General features: G+C 36.8%; 1 protein-coding gene across 2 annotated transcripts in view; it reads left to right on the plus strand.

Annotated features, from left to right (window-relative positions):
- LOC131682974 (tRNA-dihydrouridine(16/17) synthase [NAD(P)(+)]-like) overlaps window positions 1-20067 on the plus strand; it is a 310819-nt gene that overhangs the window by 225487 nt on the left and 65265 nt on the right. The gene's annotated exons all lie outside the window — the stretch shown is intronic.

Below are 20067 nucleotides of genomic sequence, written 5' to 3' on the forward strand. Positions count from 1 at the left end.
CCCCGCATAGCAAAGACTAGAGTGTTCTTGGTGTTATACAGGCGTTCAACTGTACGATGGTGATATGAAGAATTACAATTCTGTTCATATTTAAAAGCACCATCTATTTGGACTTGTTCCTCTTTTTCATATCCACTGGGAACATAATCTAAACATCTTTGAATGGAATTAGTTACTTTTAAGATGTGTTTAATTTAAATATAATCAGCTATAGCGCTGCTATAACAAACTAATTTTGTTGTGAAATTTTGACAACAATATGATTTCATTCGGCTATTCTCGCCTCGTTATTACTACGGAACGGGAACAAGTTTTTAACGTTTTGCTCAATCATAACTATATTGAAAATCAGCCCAAAATTGCACTTTTTGAGTCACTAAGAAAGTCAGGTAACAGTCACAACAGCACATAATTTTGGTTGCCAACTGACTATGAAATAGTTGCTGAAATAAAAACTGCTACTTAGGTGAACCTTCATTTCTAAATCGAACCCCTTTACTACGATGATTTTGACTGCTTTGTGGTGCCACCATTTTTCTATTCACAATGGCGTCAATCATCAATTTCCGTCTTCTGCTGACCACACAGAGAGCTTAAACTCATGGATATCTTATTGTTACTAACTCAATGTGGTAAAGAACTATAGGCTTTAGCAGTAGGTTTCATTATTCCATCGGGAGTGAACAATTCAACCGCTTGTTTTGTGTTGAAATTGCATGGTATGGCATATCCGAATAACAAGGCGAACGTGTCAATCGAGCCAATATTCCTGATTCTAGACAAAACAGTCGCGAGATACTTTCTATCAAAGAACTTAAAAATTCTCCAGTACGCTTAAAATCATTATTTATCTTGAAGTTATGATTTTTTGAATAACCATGGCAACTGAACAAATTGCCCCATGGACAGAGGGATGAAATTTTGCTTATTTTTATTACAAACGGATTACCGAACCAATCCTCTCAATTGGCAATTAATTTTCACATCCATAATCCATCCTGTCACAACACCATTAAAGAGTGCACCAACAGTCATTATGTTAATTATATCTGTTCGCTGTGCGAGATACCATCGCTCCAATCGAAATCAATTTTACGATAAACTTTAAACACCTCCAAATTGGGCACCATTATCAGCTTACTACCACGCACCGGTATGCCACGACTCGTTAAAGTGAACGACTACAATCGAATGTTCACAGCATGTTACCTATTTAATAAGCGATCGAAACTCGTCGTATTCAATGCGATTTTAATATCCCTAGGTGATTCTCATTAAGATTTAAAAGAATGAAAATTGCCAGATTTAATTGCTCCCTAAGGAGAAAATTTTGGGTGAAAATCAATTTTCCTCCCAAAGGAGAAAATTGGTTGAAATCACGTTTGCACGTAGAGGCTGCAAAAAGTTCCTCTCATCAAAATCCGACACTAAATTAGTGCCATGACTAAGCCAACGCCGGATTGATGAGAGGAACTTGAAACGCACCTCCCCAACTCATTAGTTATAGGTTTTTGTGTCCATCACGTGCAAATATGATTTCAACCAATTTTTTTTTTTTTTTTTTTTTTTTTAATAGCCCGCCTCTTACCCCCACACCAAAAAGCTCACAAACGGAGCCCCCTGGTAGTGGACACATCAGTTCTCAGCGTACAAAAAAAAAGGTCAGCACAACAAAACAAAGTTACGAATCGCGGAAACGCTGAGAACAAAAAAAAAACGCTTTTAATCCACCTAACAGTGTGATGGGACATTTCTTATAACTCTTATCACTCTCTTCGGATATTATATCGTTTGAGAACATTTAGAACTTGATGCTTCGCGATGTTTTTGATAACACATACTACATGGGAAAGTGGCAGGACTCAGAGAATCGCTCAAATCAGCATAGGACAACATCATTGCTAGAAATCTCAAATCAAATCAATGGGAAGCGAAAAAATGGCCCATAAAATAGACATAGCTACGAATTATTGTTAATGCTCTGTTAATAAAATATCTAAATTGTGCTGGGAAAACTGAATTTTCCTAAAGGGGTTATATATTGTACTGAGCCAAAAAAATCGCATTTTTTGAATAGATTTGAAGTTTATACTTTACTCAAATTACCAACGCGACTGAGAACTAAGAAATCAACGCTTTTTCTTGAAAAGGGCGATACTAGCAGTGACACCATTCAAAGAAAATCAACAGTGAATATTTCCAGACTTTTATTTCCTATTTAAGAACTATTGTGTTTTTTATATCCTAGATTGCATGATTCAGTGATCGAAACCCAAAACTTCATAAAGTATTTGAAATTATTAAATTAAAATTTGTTTTTGCTATTGAAATTTACAAAATGATAGTATCGCCCCTTTGGCGATTGTTTACTTTTTCGGTCCCATCTATCAGCATTGAAGTATCGTTCTTACGTTTTTTTACAATAACTACCGTTCTACACCACCGATTTCGTCCGGGTTTTTTTCAATAGCGATCATTGTTACTATTTACAGCTGGTATCAGCTTGATAATCCTCAAAAAAATACGAAAATGACAGTTTCGCTTCTAAACTGCTAGCAAAAAAAGTATCGCCCTGTTTGTTTGCATGGAGCGTGGAGGGCGAAACTTTAAATAAACAAACAAAAATACAGTTTCGCCCGTTGTATTTTTTGCTGTAGTTTAAGAAAGCAATATCGTAGAATCAAAATTTTTAGGTTAATTGGTTGCGTTTCAAAGCCCTCATTCGCATGTATGAAAAAAGCCTTATGTTTACATTTGTAAGTATCGCCATTTTCACAAAAAAGGGTTGAAATGAAATCGCAGCTCCTGATATCACGCTATCTCTGAAGTGCATGCGTGCATAGTTCCAAATTTTACTTCGACATCGACTTTTTCTAAAGGTGACTTCCCAGTAGTATCCTTGATTTGAATTATTATCGCTAATCCTAATGCCAAAGAACAAATAAAAACCTCTCGAAAACTAACCGTTTGGGAAAATCATCATCATTACTGGAATTTTCATTTTCACGAAACTTTTCGATAACCTTCCGTCACTTGCGTTAATGCACTGTGTGCACAGTGCTCTGAAAATCTAGCGAAATCGTCTTAGGGCACCAGCGGGTCTAATTCAGAGCTATCTGCGCGGCGAGTAAAGTAAAGAATACTAAAAAATAATTTCTATTCCATAATTTTCAGTTCAGCAATTCGAGAGATCGTGCTCACCGCAAGCCATGAAAAATAGACTACGTTGTGAAGCGATGGTCACTATTTATTAAAAAATCACGGTTAAATAAAAAAAAATTATACTATTAAAAAATTTCAAATAGTTTATAATTTTCACAAACTTATTAAGAAAAATTGTTTAATAATCTTTCGTAATATTGTGTAGGAAAAAAGCTGAAAATTTCAGTATGTTCTCTATCTGTAACATATTAACCCCTAAGTATACCAATTAATTGGTATACGAATTGGAATAGGTTCGCCAAATTTTGGAAGAAGTCTATAAAAAACCCCTTGAAAATTACCTAAAAATTGTTGTAGTTCGATACAATAAAAAATCCCCAAAAATGAAATGTACCTATTAATGTAAAACACAGTGAATAATACATACAATAAAGACCCATTTTTATCAGTCTCATGGTGTATTTTAGGCTGACAAAATGGGGACATTGACTAAATCGAGCAATTTTTTTTTCTTTATAATAAACTGAAGCTGCTAAAATATTCTTCCCGTCCCTTGATGTAGTCTGTTAACTATTTCTGATTATGATGAACTTTTTATTTTTGCATATTTCCATCTTCATGATAAGGAAAACATGCTTAAGAAAGGATTTACTCGAATTCAGTCTTGTTCGTCTGCTAGAGCCCATCAAACATATGTTCATATTTGGCTGATAAAATCAGGGTTTCAATGTATTATAATAGATATTCAGCATTCGAAGAAGTTTCTCGTGAACGAGTGTAGAACGACTTTGTTTCTACTTACTTGAAGTCAGCAGCGTAGCCAGAAATTCGGTTTGGTGGGGGTTTGGTGAAAATCGATCATACTGTCCAAACGGCATAATTCCGAAACCGTAATTTTTGAAGTTTTAAAATTATGCAGAATTAATTTTTCAGAAAATCAGAGTTCGTGTCTTTAGCGAATTTGTTGAGAATTTATTATAGTCTTGAATATTAACCTGAGAAAAATCACCATAAATACTTCTTGGACGATATACCGTCAAAATTATTTTATCAAATGATGCGCTGTTTAACGTTTGTAAAACTCATCGAAGATACTAAACCTCTGAAGTTGGCGGTTTCAAAATGATGCTATCTTGACCTTAAATTACTGATTTTAAACATTTGACCTATACATATAATTGGTCATACAACAAAAATCAAATGCTCATCAAAATCGATCAGAACCTGCTAGAATCGAATGGAAATCGTTATTTTTCATAAATTTCTCTCTACATTCGGAAAGTGTTATCCTCGTTATTAATCATATTACGTTTTCGTCTCAACTCGATGCATTCCCAAAAAAAACCTGTCTTAATCCATCTAGTGGTGCAATTGTGCTTGTCTCATTTGTCCAGACTACGATTCCATGGCTGGTTATGTTCAATACAATGGTGGAAATGAATATTACATGTTCAGTACGATTTGCACATACATACAATGGATCGACAGCCACGATATTGAGATACTATGTGATACTGAAACATCGCTAGAAACCAGCGGCGGATTATGGAGAAAGGTCCGGGAGGTCCAGATCCTGCCGAAAATTTTCAACTTGTTAAGAAATTTTAAACTAGTTTTAATTTTAAAGTAGCAACCCGTCACTGCATACTCCCTCCGGGCCGGTATGATTGTCGATTTTTAGAGTGATTGCATAACCTTTCTATATGAGAAAGACAAAAATGTACCAAAGTCAAAAAAAGTCAATTTTTGTCAAACATCTCAATGTTTCATGCATTTTAAAGTCATTTGGCATCAAAAATACAAATTTGATTTTGAAAATTTTTCATTTCAGTTTATATGGGAATTTGCTGTGTGATTGCACTCTTCAACTCGTAACTCCGGAACCGGAAGTCCAATCAATAAAAAATTCAATAGCAGCCGATGGGAAGGTTGTACCTTTCATTTGAGACTAACTTTGTGCAAATCGGTCCAGCCATCTCTGAGAAACAGAGGTCACATTTTTTCCACATACACACATACATACACACACAGACATTTTCCGATCTCGACGAACTCAGTCGATTGGCATATGACACTCGGCCCTCCGGGTCGGGATTAGATTGACGAATTTTAGAGTGAATGAGAAAGGCAAGAACATTTTTAGCAAATGTTGAAAGTTATGCATTTTGTTGGTAAGCAGTTCTATGTTTCATAGACATTAAATCAATTTTAATTTCTCTTCCTATTAAATAAAGACCCTTATTACAGTACATCTCTACAAAAACGAGATCAATTTGAAAATAAATCTGAGGACTATGATTGATTACAGAACTCTGGAATTTTCTATTGGAATGTTTTCAGGTAGGAATTTGATATTGATGCTATTAGACAACTGTGAAATCAAGACCAATAGATCAGTTACATATCAGGACCCCATTTCGACAATTTATCAAAAGTCCTCATGATGTTTACAACAACAGGTTATCAATCTACGGAACAGATAATTGTTATTGTAATATTGAATTAAATCAGTCTGCATCAATAAATTTTCAACTTTAATCCAATATTTTTTTTGGGTGTGGTGGGGGGGGGGGGGTGGGGGCTCGTTGTATGGTCTTAAACCCCAAAACCTTCTCTGGGCTACGCCGTTGCTTGGAGTTATTTATTTCGCTTTTCATTTTCCGATATGTTTCAGATCGATCCGATGGTCATTAGTTAGAAAAATTGCAGTCAGAAGGTTCGCACAAATGAACATTTTTGCACTGATAAGTTATCAAGTTCCTTCCAGACAACTTGGAAGTGTTCGGTGATTATTTCTAGCGGTTGTAGACAGAAAAATGAAATACAAAATTCGATTTGTCGTAATAATGTTTGGCTTATTTCAATGGATTATTTCTATATTGAACAATAAATAGGCGACAAAGAGTAATCCACAAACAACAAGCCATAACTTTTAAAGTATTCAAAATAGATATTTGAAGTCTTCAGTAAAGTTATTCGCAAAAGTAAGAGCTACAAATTTGCTGAAGGCATCATTTCGATATAATCACTTCCAAGAAAATTTGTGAAAACGTCTCACTCATAGGGGGATTAATCAGCAAAAGCACAATACCAAAAGAAAGGGCATATGTCCTCCATTAAATTCTCAGAAGATACTATTGACCTAAAATAAGCCGTTTTGGCGTTAATAATAGATTACATGTTTTTGGTCATATTTCTGGCAATGGGAAATGATAAAAATCTTTCGTCCGCATTTAATGTTAAATATCTCTTTTGATAATAGTCCGATTTCAACAATCTATAGCTTGTTCGAAAGGTATTCGTTAAAGCTGTATAAAAACATATAAATTGTTAATCTATATTGTCAATTTCGGCAGATAATTCTAAAAAACTGCAAAGAACGCCATTTTTACACATTCAAACATTCATATCTTGGAAACTAAACATCAGAATCAAAAACAAATTAATAGCGTTCATACTGTTTTTTAGTTCTTTCGTTTAAAATTGGTTTGGATAAGATCGGTTCAGCCATTGCTGAGAAACACGAATGAGAATTTGTCCGTTACATACACACACACACACAGACACACACACACACACAGACATTGTCCCAAATCGTCGAGCTGAGTCGATTGGTATATAAGACTCGGCCCTCCGGGCCTCGGAAAAAATCTTGAAAGTTTGAGCGAATTCTATACATTTCTTTTATAAGAAATGTAACAATACGAGACCGACAAAACACAAAATTTGACAAGAAGCTACGGCGAGTACCCAGCGGAAAAGAATCCTTTTAAGGGTCCCATCGTAGCTTTGCAGGAAGCTCATAATAATTTTAATTTATTTATTACTTGTTGCTATAAAAAATGCATTTATCAATTGTTTTTATTTAAAAAATGTTAACCAATTATAGCTAAAGGAATAAGCTCGATTGGTGGTGAACGAAGTTTATATTAAAAATTCTCCTATTTTATTTTTTAAAATTAGTTTCAATTTTGCTTGGAAACGAGTGCGACATGTTATTTGCTTTAAATCAGTAGGAAGCTGGTTGAATAACTTAGGTCCGATGAAAGTAATGCGTCTTTGACCAAGGTTCGTGGATACTCTGGAGTATAATAAATGATTGGCTTGTCTGGTGCTGTGAGCTCGAATTCCTGTCGTAAATTCTAGATTATTATGAGCAATAGTATTATGCAAAGCATTGTGGATATACATTATTGTTTGGTAGTTAGTCAACCCAAGCAAAGGTAAAATGTTATGGGCATTATTATTGTATAACAAAATAGTAGGGTACATAAATGGTTTTTTATAAATAATTTTAAGACATCTGTTTTGAAGCGTTTGTAGCTTTTTCAGATTCGAAATACTGGCACGGCCCCACACAGATACAAGGTAGTTCAGCAATGAGTGGATGTGCGCATAATAAAATTTTAGAAGTACATGCTGGGGAACAAAAGAGCATACTTTACGCATAGCCCCACATAACGATGCAACTTTTCTCTCTATAGATGTTATATGCTCAATCCAGGAGAGTGTGGGGTCTAAGTGAAGTCCTAAATATTTGAAGCAGTTAGTTTCCTGAATTACAGACTGTCCCATTCTTGGGTCTGGATGCACGCCTATAGCTCTTCTAGATGAACGAAACAGCATATATTTAGTTTTTGATAGGTTCAAGGAAAGAAGGTTTTCGTTGAAATACGTCGTTAGTGTTTTTAAATCCGATTCAATGTCGCGTACAATATCCAGGCAGTTGTTGTTCGGGTAGAACAACGCGGTGTCATCCGCGAATAGACGAGGAGTCCCTTTTAACCCGAGTCTACCTAGGTCATTGATATACAATAAAAATAACAGTGGCCCAATATTACTGCCTTGGGGCACTCCTATTTCTATTGGTCTACAAGAGCTACACGAGTCTCCAATAGATACGAATTGGTTCCTATGCGACAGATAGCTACGAATAATATGATTTGCTAATCCCCTGATACCATAGCATTCTAACTTCTTAAGCAGGATTGAGTGATCCAGAGTATCGAATGCTTTTTTTAGGTCCAGAAAAAGGGCACCAACAATTCTTTTGCTATCAATTTGACTAATGATGGAGTCAATTAGTTCGGTCATTGCAATTAAAGTACTGCAGCCCTGTCTGAACCCATACTGGTAGTTGTAAATTATGTTGTGTTTGTTCAAAAACTCGAGTAGTCGAGTGATGAGCAATTTCTCAAGAATTTTATTGAAAACGCACAATGTTGAAATTGGTCTATAGTTGGAAGGTTGGTTTGGATCACCAGCTTTGAAAATTGGAATTACTCGGGCTATTTTTAAACAGTCTGGGTACCTCCCGGTTTGAATTATTAAATTAAAAGCTTTGGTTAGGATATTTGCAAAAGTGGTAGAGTTACTCTTAAGAACACTAGCGGGGATCTTATCAGGACCACAACTGTTATTTTTTTCGAGGCCTTTAATCAAAAAGATCACTTCGTTTATGGTTGCAGGACGCAAGAAGATTGTTTCTTGGACGTGTTGTATATTTGTAATAGGATTTGAGTTGGGACTCGTGGGAATATTGTCAGACAAATTTTTGCCAATACTAGAGAAATATTCGTTGAAAACATTACATACTTCTTTAGTCTCAGTGACTCTGATATCATTGGAAATTAGGCTGATGGGAACATCCGACTTTGAATGACCAAAAATGGTATTAATATTTTTCCAAAGTTTTGAATGAGTTGTGTTGGATAGAAGGTTTTCAAAGTAGGCCTTTTTGCACCGCTTTTTCATTACATTAACTTTTTTAGTTATGTGTTGCAGAAGAGCTTTGAGGTTTTCATCATTGGGGTTATTTTTTACTCGTTTCAGATAATTACTTTTGATTTTAATCAGTGTCCACAAATCGAAATTGATCCAGGGGCAAAAAACGCCTTTACATTTAAAAGTTTTGGAGACCGTTCTAGTGTTTTCCGCAAGTAAAGAATTGTAGGTTGTGATGATATTTGTAAGACATACATCTACATCATCAATCAATTCGATGTTTTCTATGAAATTTTGGAAGTCGTTATTGAGTTTTTCATGATTGATTATTGATTTCGTCAAATTAACGGGTTCTCTTTTTACTGCAAGTTTATATGAAGATATAATTTGAACGTGATCACTAACTATGGTGTAAACCGTGTCGTTTCGTAAGCGAGCAGCATCCTCCAGTCTACAAACAACGTGATCAAGAATATTTGAACTAGCTGGGCGAGTCGGAAATGTGTTCGTACATATGAAACCATACGATTCCAGGAGAGTTTTATAACGTGAGACGACATTGTTATTCGATAGGTTAACCGGTATATTGAGATCTCCTACAATGAAACAGGGGCGCGAGTTTGAAGCGGAAGCGAGAACACTTTCAAGCTTGGCAAGGAATTGACCAATATCGTAAGATGGAGGGCGATAAAAACAATGCACATCGAAATAATGTTGCATTATGCAGAGTTCGATGTGAGCATGATGAAAGCCGTTAACAACAGTGTTCAGCACTACTCTATGAGAAATATTTTTCCTGACGTAGATAGCTACTCCACCGTTCGATTGTTCTCTACAGGAAAAAATCCCATTATAGCCCCTAATTTTAAAGATATCTTCATTGCCCGACTTGATCCACGTTTCCCCGATAACAAGCACATCAATTAATTTATTGCAACGATCCAATGTTTGCAAGATTTGATCAAATTTACAAAGCTCATTCATACCCCTTATATTCCATTGCAAAGATATATTGCATTTTGGATTGGCTTAGCAATGAACCATGTTCGTTTTCGTTTCACCGGTCATATCAGTTTTAACAAAACTTCTTATCTTGTGGGACATCACGCATGATTAATTACTAGTAGCGCCAATCCGACACTAGCTTAGTCCTGGCATTATATTAGTGTCGGATTCTGATTCTGAACTCGAAATGCATCTAAATAATTTATCAGATGTGAATCCATTATATGGAAATGCGCATAACAATTGCATAACATTATAATGGATAAACATTTTTTAGAACACTATGCTAATAATCTCGAAATGTTTATCAATACTTCGGCTAAATAACTCTTGAACCAGTCGGCTCAATGTAACTAGGAAAAATGACCTTCGACCAAACAGCATTCGGCCAAACGACCCGTTCGGCAAAATGGCCCATTCCACCAATAGGTATTTGGCCAATGATGCATTCGGCCAATTGGGCCTTTTGGCCAAGTGGCAGTCAGCCAAATAGAGTTCGGCCAAACAGCATTTGGCCAAATGACTGGACACCCTTGAGAACATTTCAACAAGTTGAATAAGAGAAAAGATTCGGTCCTGGGCAACTATTGGTGCAATCCATAAATCCATCTTGTCGTCAAACAAAAGCTTTTTCGGAAAAATCTCACCCAGTGATCTCGAAACAGATTTTAAAAAACACTGCAAACTCAATTATCACATGCTAATCATTGCTCGCGCTGAGTTATTTTCATGTGATCGTTGTAAATCCGACTACGCAACGCAATTGCGATTGAAATTTAATATCATACCAAGTTTTTAATCCAGTGCGGTAACAAGCCCTAGGCTTTTTCGCAGACGATTCGAACTACTTGTGAGTTTATCTTACCTGCTGTTCGATTTTGTGCTGTTATTTTTCCCACCCCTCCAATTATACTTCCTCGCTCATCTTTCTCCTTTTCTGAATTTCATCTGAAAGGAACTTCACTATCTCTATTACTCTAACCCAACCAAAATCCAAAAGCTAACAATGTCCACAAATACCAAAGCAGATGTATAAACAACAGCAATCCATAAAGGTAATATCTTCCAATCGATAACACCAAGAAATCAATAGTTACGATCACATGTACGTGACAAATTATAATTCAAGTTGCAGTGGACAGTGTTGCCTCGAAATAGGATCCCAACCTGCAGTAGCAAACTGCGACCATAGACTTCATTTTTTTTGTTTTCTGCTTATTGTGAAAACATAAAAGACGCACTATGCTATATTTCTCCTTAGTGGACACAACTTTTGGATAAAAACTGTTTTTCTCCATTAAATAGAAAATTGTTTAAAACCATCTTTGCGTATGAAGAATACAAAACCTATAACTAAATTTGTTATGGAATTTACGTTTCGACTTCGTCTCATCAGAATCCGACACTAACTTAGTGACTGGATTAAGCCAGCTCCGGATTCACGCTAGCCCTAAGAAACGAAAACACTTTGTCTTTCAGAGCAAACTCATAGTCCTGCGTATGCCCCGCAAGAAAAGGAGTTCTGATTAAACTGCTGGGAATTAATTAATTTGAAGCTAACAATTTGAAGTTTTCGTTTTTTTTTGGAGCCAGCGTCAATCCGGTGTCAATTAGTCCTGTCACTAAGCTAGTGTCGGATTCAGATGAGACGAAGTCGAAACGCAAATTCCATAACTAATAAAAGACCCAGTCAAGTGCACTGAACCACGTCAAATAAACAAAACAAAGAAAAAGCTTCCGCGATACCTGTTTTATATGTCACAAACATTCTATGACCTATTGTTGTGCAAATGAAACTGTTTCGCTTCCCAAAGGCCAAATCTCATTCCGATTTCCATTGAAAACACAGCATAAAACTTTAAACAATACACACGCTTCCGGCAACAACATCAGGGGGAGGGTATGAAATTATAACCCATTTGGTCGTTTGCCAATGTCAGCAAGTGCAGGAAAATCGTTCCCCTGAAACAAAGTATCGAATTAGTTGAAAATTAATTTCGCCAAATCGAGTCTTCTGCCCTCCTACTTCTTCTCCACTTTTGGCGGCCCCTTCACTCAATAGCAATTTGTTCAACGTATGACCTACAACCATAATATGCTAGATTTGTGGGTCGTGTTTCTTCGGTTTTGGGCTGCAGGAAAAATGTTCAATGTAGCGGAAATGGAATGTTTTCCTGTGTGGACAAACGATGCGGGTGGGGGAACGAATTTCGGGTTCAGACGATGTTTAGGATTTTCACGTAGACAGCAAACAGATAACCGCCCCCTAAAGAAAATGGATGCTTTAATGCTTTCGGTTTATTTTCTTGTTTATGTTGATCCGCTCCGAAAATGGTTATAGCTGATCGGTAACACGTGTTCTGATGGACCCCCTTCCTTCGAAACTCCCCGTCAGTAGCTAACACGAGGCAATGTCTGCCCCAAAATAGTTGCTAATTAGTTCAACCATTGTTTCCGTGATGCGTTCATCCGTGTGGAAATTTCGTATCTCATTAATCCCATGTCACTACTCACAACATCGCAACCGTGCAAAGACATTAGATGTGTAGGCACCGTGTTCTCGACAAATAATGTTTCCTCCATACTGCTGACTACTTACTCTGTTCGCTGTCAAATTCCGGTAGAGTTACTTGAGAGGTTACTTTATGTATAATCGTTAATCTGGGATTTTGTAGATGGATCCGGTTAAATTAAGATATGGAGTTTGAGGTTGCTCGGAACAAAGCTCTGTAAATCAACGAAATCAGAATTGTGTGCCTCCAACATTTTATTTTCTACAAAGTTATCAATATAACCTATCTCATTCTCTATGGTTATCGGCACCCGGGTATCCGGGTATGCTTCAATATACAATTTTTTTTTCTAATATTTATGGATGTAGCACATCATGGTATCCTAATGACAATGAATGAGAAAGGCAGAATTGCACCTCCAGGAGGATTAAAACAGGTTTTTCACTTGCAAACATAAACCCATCGCGCGAAAATTCACAGTTTTCCCTCACCACACTGAACGTGCTGCCAAAGGCTCTTACTGTATTGTATTATATTCAAGGTAGCAATGGCAGATTATGGATAGCGATATGAATAAAAAGCTCATTAAAGAGAGCCATCGAGAGATTGGGAAGAAGAAGGAACTACCCCAGTTCCCGGCTACTTCAGTTTCCACTCGCGGCTAAGAAGAGTGACACTTACTTTGTTTGATTTATTATGTATAATCATTTAAGTGGCCCTTTTCACCCATGGTTGAGTCTAGGGCTCATAAAAAGAAGTGAACAACAACGGCGGTGATGAGAAGAAAGACGAAGAAGAAAAAGACGATGACAACGACTGCGATGACAAAGGCCGAATGCTACAGTTTCTGTACCACTTTTTGCTTCTGTTTGGCGTTGATGGACATTTTATTGCCCTGACTTTTTCCATGTTTGGCTAATACCATTAACTACTTTTTATTCGAGGCTCTTATTTATTGAGGATTCTCGCGACTGTTTGAGCATTTTGTTCGCGTTAAAAATTGGGCTTTGGTATATTCTCTTCCTGTCTATTTTCTTCAAATGAGACAGATACTAATGATCATTTAAGAAGAGCATGTTTACCTTGTTGAAAAAAAATGCGAATGACAACAATCGGTAACGCATTTGTTGTTTTTTTGTTCGACTTTGTATAGCGACGTTTCAAAATTGTTTTGTTTTGTGTAGATTGAAAACTAACCTATATCACTTTTTGGAAAAAGAACAAAATAAATCCTATTCTAAAACATTCTGAATGTATGTAGACGAGCAATAAAAGGAATCCAGGCATTTGAGCTCTGGTTCACATTGCATAAGCATTCCCACTGGGTTGATTGTTATTCCCAAACATTGTTTCTCAAGTAGTCTTTACTTGAGAAACAATGTTTGGGGATAACAATCAACCCAGTTCAAGCGAGAACTAGCTCTGTGAGTCACCGTTGCGGGTCACGACTATCTTTACCGTATGTTCGTATATTAGAAAGAAAGTGCTGTTGTGGTACTTACTTAACGGTTGGCCCCGACTCAGTAATACTCTCATAGGTACTACGGATTGTGTAGTGGGAAGGTATTTATCCAGATATCACTTTAAGCAAGCGCTGCGACTGAAAATATAATTTTGTATTGTAGAAGTTTTGTATTTAATTATGTCCGAACAGTTTATTGATTGATTAGAATAAATATATACCGATCTATGCAAAATATTTTGACTCGGGGTAACCAATTATGGAAAAAAAAACATTCCGTCAGAACGAACTTGAACTTCGGACAGCCGGCCATCGGGAGTGTTGTTACTAATTTAATTTTTATTGATTCAACAAACAGTGTATTTGTTAGGAATCTAAATGATTAAAACGTAATATGGACAAATAGTTATGATAGCGTCAAGTGTTGTAGATCAAGGCAAGTATTTCTCATTTTTTATATGGAATTGTAGAATACGCGAATTCGAGCAATAATAATGACCATCGAAGGGAACTGCAAGGAATTGCTAACCTTGCTAGCAATAACGGGACTTGAAATTAGATTAAAAAATGTAGGCGCGGCGAAACCTCAGTACCAATCGACCCGCGATTATCAATACTAATCAGATTAAAGTTGTATTGGAACTGATCTTCGATGAACTATTCATTTCTACGGTCGTGTTTTCACGCCTAGGACCATTCTCACCCTCTCATTATGCTACTATCGGCAGAAGGTTGATAGCATCCAGTCGTCACCGGTCTAAGGACTAGAGATGGTCGGGTTTAAATTTTTTTAAACCCGAACTCGACCCAAACCCGACTCGAGCTCGAACATTTTAAAATTGCAAAACCTGAACTCAAGAATGAAAATTTTGTAAAACCTGAGCCCGACCCGAACCCGACCCGAACTAGAAAATTTATAATTTGAGGAGCCTGATCTGAACCGGACTTGTTAAAACGAAGAATCAACCAAAGATCCTGAAGATTTTTAATTTATTGGGTCCCAGACTCATCCAAAAGAATCATCCAAGGCTCGAACCTGAAGTAGCACCATACACGTCCAATTATATCTGCCTATGGCAAAACAAATTACTGGCGAGAGGTATTGGCATTTATTTTTGCTATTATAGAACGTCGAATTTGTAATGTTTTAAGAAACTTATAAATCGTGGATATCTTAACCGGAAAGTAGGATAATGGGGAAACAAGAGGCGTAATGATGACAGATTCAAACAACCCTGCTCGTCGTACCAAAATTTCTAATTTTTAATCGAAAACCATTCCTGTAAGAGCAGTTTTGTATAGTTTATTTTATGTATTCATTTAAGCTATGTCAATTAACAATTCGTATTCGACAGTTTACACGACGTCACCCGCGTTATTGTTTGGTACAGTCAAACTTGTGTCGAAAGGTGTCAATCAAAATTCTCTGGCGCGTTCTTGAAAACACATTATTAGCTAGTACGGTATGTGCGCCAGTAGATACTTCCACATCTCCAATGAAGTTCTTGAAACGACTTCAAATTTCTACAAATCTGCTCATGGCTTGAACAGAACACACAATATTTTTACGATCAAATTTCTTAACATCGTGGAAATTAATGTATTTTCATGAAGGAACTCCATTACCATCGTTGATAGATTGTCTCTACTCGCTTGAACCAATATTTTCCGACAAATTTACTTTGACTTGGTTTATTAATGATTATTATGAAAAATAAATCGCGTAAAAATTTTAGATGCGAAACACTTATTGTTGAATGCTCGCTCATGAGTGCTCGTTTAAAGAATAAAATAATTCGGGCAGTTTGCGAATCTGAAGAGAAGAATTTTAAACATGAATAAAAATACAATATTTGAGCATCAGAAAATATGACAAATTCTAGCGATTCAAAGGTGGTAAAATTTAATACGGTTATATGTATCATCCATTCGTATCATGAAGTAAAGTTGAATACTACAAACGGAGACTTGGTGTTGTGTATAGACGTAAACAGCGTCAAGAAAACGTTGGGTGTGATCTGCCCGACCCGAACCCGAGAAGTTTAAATTTACAGAACCCGACCCGAAACCCGTCGGGTTCGAGTCGGGTCCGGGTTTCGGGTCCCAAGGCCCGAACCCGATCATTTCTACTAAGGATCAAATGTCATCGATCGCCTGGTGGCATAAGATAGGGAACTTGTGAGAATCATGTTATCGCTGTCACCGTTGGATGACCCTTGGACACTAACTACATACTATTATCCCGAAAGTATCGACAAAGCCTTGGTTCAGAGAGAGAGAGCGATGTGCGTGGAGCTTTCATTCGTACAAGGTACCGGCTCATGGTCAAACACTATACAGTAGATGCGTATTTGCGGCGTATTTGGTTATCACGACACCGAGCATGTTGTTTGGGCATGCGACTCCGACAGATTTTGGGAAGGGATACGCCAAACTATAACCAGGGACCAGTCCTTGCCGTCACACTGTTTATGGTGACCATGAACTATCTGTTCACGAGCATACCATGGTAATCTACGTTGTTTGAGGTAGACAACTCTATTTTATATTTTTCTCCATGAATTTTTTTTAATGCAATGTCTACCTGTTCAATAATGAAAAAAATATTAGAATCAGTCAACAAACCGCTGAGATATGACCTTTAGAAGTAAAAATTCCAATTTTTGCTAATTTTGTTTTAATTTACGTGTTTAACTATAACGTTAGATAGAAAACCCTATTTTCATATTGCTATAAATGTTGAATATAAATAACACCTTTTGCACATTATATTTATGTAAATAAATGGCAAGGTATTTGTTTTAAACCGTAACACGTACAAGTACTCGAAATAATTAACAAACGTGGATTCGCGCTTGAAGTCTGTTAGAAAACCCATCGATGGCCACATACAAATTCCAATCGCTATAACTTTCGATTCCGCCTATGAAATATTTTCAAATTTGCAGGCAATATACTTAGATACTATATCTTTGCAATGCCAACTACCAAATAATTAGACAAATATTTCTTTGTTCATAAAGAACAGACCAAACCTGTGGAAGTATGGTGGTAGCCGTATGGAAAATAGTTCATTGGACTAACATGCTTGGGAATAACATGATTGTGCGATTGTGTATCGCCGGCCACGTCCGAATGCCGATCTTCTGAGGAAGGAAGGAATGAGTGTGTCAATATCATGATCATGTTATAATTGCTCTGGGCAGCCGGCTGCCGAGAATCTGGAAATTTATCATTTGTTGTATTAATAAGATTTGTGAAATAAGCAACTTGAACGCCGAATAGCCGCCTAGGAGGAGTGTTACTTATATTTAGCTAAATCGATATCGTTCAATTGTTTATCTCGCGACGAGTTTCTCATGGTGTCTGTTGTGTCTGTGTTCCCAGCGATTATTTGAATAAAATACCGAATCTCAAGCAACAAACTTTTGCCTGAGATTTACTTTTTTCTTGTATCAGCAATTATTCTTGAGGCATGGAGGGTGGTTTATGGATTTCAGCGTAAAAACACTTTTTTGCGATTTTGTAGAAAGTCTCGATTTGCGGTGTTAACTGCCATTCAAAACTACTTAACCGATTTATTACAAACTTTGTATACACATTCTATGTAAAAAAATACCCTACCTTGATTTTTGAGATAATTTTTCAATTAATAAATATTACTATTTTTCATGGAAAATTCCGCCATTTTATGAGTCAACATCTATGAATCTTCTGTCGCTGACGACCTATGTGACAGATGCCATGCCTGACGGCCTTCAAACTAACGTAATCTATGCGAACCTTTCAACTGTTATCGACGAGAATAATCACGCTATTTCAGCGGCAAAGTTGGATAGACTTTGCTTTGATAGAGTAGAGTGGGGTCCAGTAGATCAGTTTTCTTTGGCGAGCTCGTGCAATGGTATGTTTGCACTGATTTTGACAAACAGGTACTCGTTGGAAAGGTAAATGAAGTGAAAAATCGTGAAATGTTGAAAAAACGTGTTTTTCAGCAGCTGCGTCTGGCTTTGTACTTGTGAATGACTTCTTCAGTGTCCTCGTCGTCGCCAGAGTGTGGAATTGAAGTTGTGCATTCCGGCTCACGTGGTTGCTTAGCTATGCAGGGATCACGTTTGAGCTTCGGGGCAATTTTGATTCCTTTTTCCTTCTCTTTTTCGATCATGTTTCTTCGATTATCTGCTTCAACAACACCTTAAATTATTATATTGTTAACTCACGCGAAATATTTGGCGCGCTTTCATTGATGACAAGCACTTTTCTTTTACACGAGCACGTGATGCTTCGAACGGAATCTTGAATTGTTTAGAGGCTGATGGAATACTGGCGCCATTTTGAACAGATGCAATTACGTTCTTTATATCCTCTTCACTTTGTTTTGGAGTATTTCGCATAAAATTACCTATCATTTTCCTATCAAAATCATTCAAACATGCATTATAGTAGTGACCTATAGCGTCCCTGAGCTGTCGTGCCTCCAAGCGTATGTTTCATGTTGATGTCCGTATTTTTTTTTCAAAAACAAAAATATCGAAAAACCAACACAAAATTCGTGTTCAGCATAATTTTTACGTAAGGAAAAACCTCATTTGATATTTTTTACATTGATTAAATGTACCGAACTGAGGACGAAAGACAATGCGTGTTCGTAGAACAAAACGCGATAACATATACGACGCCGTAACTAATTCAGACGGTCCACGGTAACAGCCGAAACGACAATCGTCAACTATGTTCGCTACCGTGTATCCAATTCACGCAACACAAGCGACCTCTGCAATAACATAACCGAGATAATGCCCTATACCTATTTTACCCTTTTCTACTCTACCACTGCTGTCCTTTGAATGCAATCGTATAATCGTGCTTTAGCTGTTTGACTGTGTATCCGAAGAGTTCTTAGCTTCATCTGGTATTGCGCAAGGCAGCCTTCTTGGTCCTTGGATATTTCTCCTGTATTTCAACGTCAATTTTTGTTTTGAAGGAAATCCGAAATATTGACGACGCTAATTTTCTTCAACCTCAACTGACAATGTTTTCGGAAAGGTGTGAAATCAACCGAATGACCCTCAATCCTAAAAAATGCACGATCATTAGTTTCTGCAGGAAAAAAAACGCCAAATCGAATCGAATACTGTCTTGAAGGATCCGCAATTGACAGAGCTAATTGTATCAAAGATGTCCGAGTTTTTCGCGATGAACAAGCAGCATATCAATTATATCTTCACAAAAGAATAACGTCGTTTGGTGTTCGTAATGTAAATATCCAAGCACTTTCCAGACATTTACTTTCTCTCTACTCCTCTTTTAAAAATTGATTTGAGGCACGGGACTGGTGGTATTTCTTAACTGACTGAACGACGGAATTCTCCTAGTCTTCTTTTCCGCGCTATTCGGTCCGAGCCGAAGTCACTGGATGATTGGCCAGGTCTGCCTAATTTTGGGTTCCTTTACGTGAATCCGGCCTGAGAGTTAGGGCTCTTGCCGGGCAATTACACCTGATAAGCGGTCGTCTTCGGAGGTGGCGCATAAAAAGCTAGCTTGAGTTCCTTGGGGAACAAGTTCGCAGACATCTTTAACTCCAGTTCAACCTTTGTTTTGTGTCAAGGACACATCTTGGCTGTCATTGAGCATTTCAATACTCTTGAATAAGCAATGAAAAGCTTTTGCGTCGTGAAGTTTTTTTGTTTCCAAACTAAAAACGTTCTAATGTATGCTATATTCTGCTGAAATTCTATTTGTATACATGCACGCTTAAATCGTTGATATTATACAGTGAGTAATGCAAGCTATTGATCATGGGAGAATTTAAAACTTGGTATAATGCTGATAGAAGCCTGTCATCGATTGCTAAATATTTGATTTGTACTAGTGGAATCTATATTATATTTTCTGTTACTTTAACCATTAACGAGACCATATTATTAACACAACTTGTTACGAAAAATTGTCATTATAAAGTAACACATTCTAATATCTATATCGATATCAAATCGGTTTTCACTCCTACCTACTCTTCAGCAAACGATCTTTCCAGTGTATTTTACCGGTTTTCGTCCCAGTATTGATGTAGCGTTTCACCACATTAGCAAATTGCCAGCCAGATCAAACACTTCTTTCCAAAAATTGATATTTTCTTTTTTTCTTACAAAATATTTTGTGTTATTTCGTAAGAATATACATTTTAGTTTAATCATGAGG

This window comes from Topomyia yanbarensis, chromosome 2 (assembly GCF_030247195.1).
Source record: "Topomyia yanbarensis strain Yona2022 chromosome 2, ASM3024719v1, whole genome shotgun sequence".
In the NCBI taxonomy this organism is placed as follows: domain Eukaryota; kingdom Metazoa; phylum Arthropoda; class Insecta; order Diptera; family Culicidae; genus Topomyia; species Topomyia yanbarensis.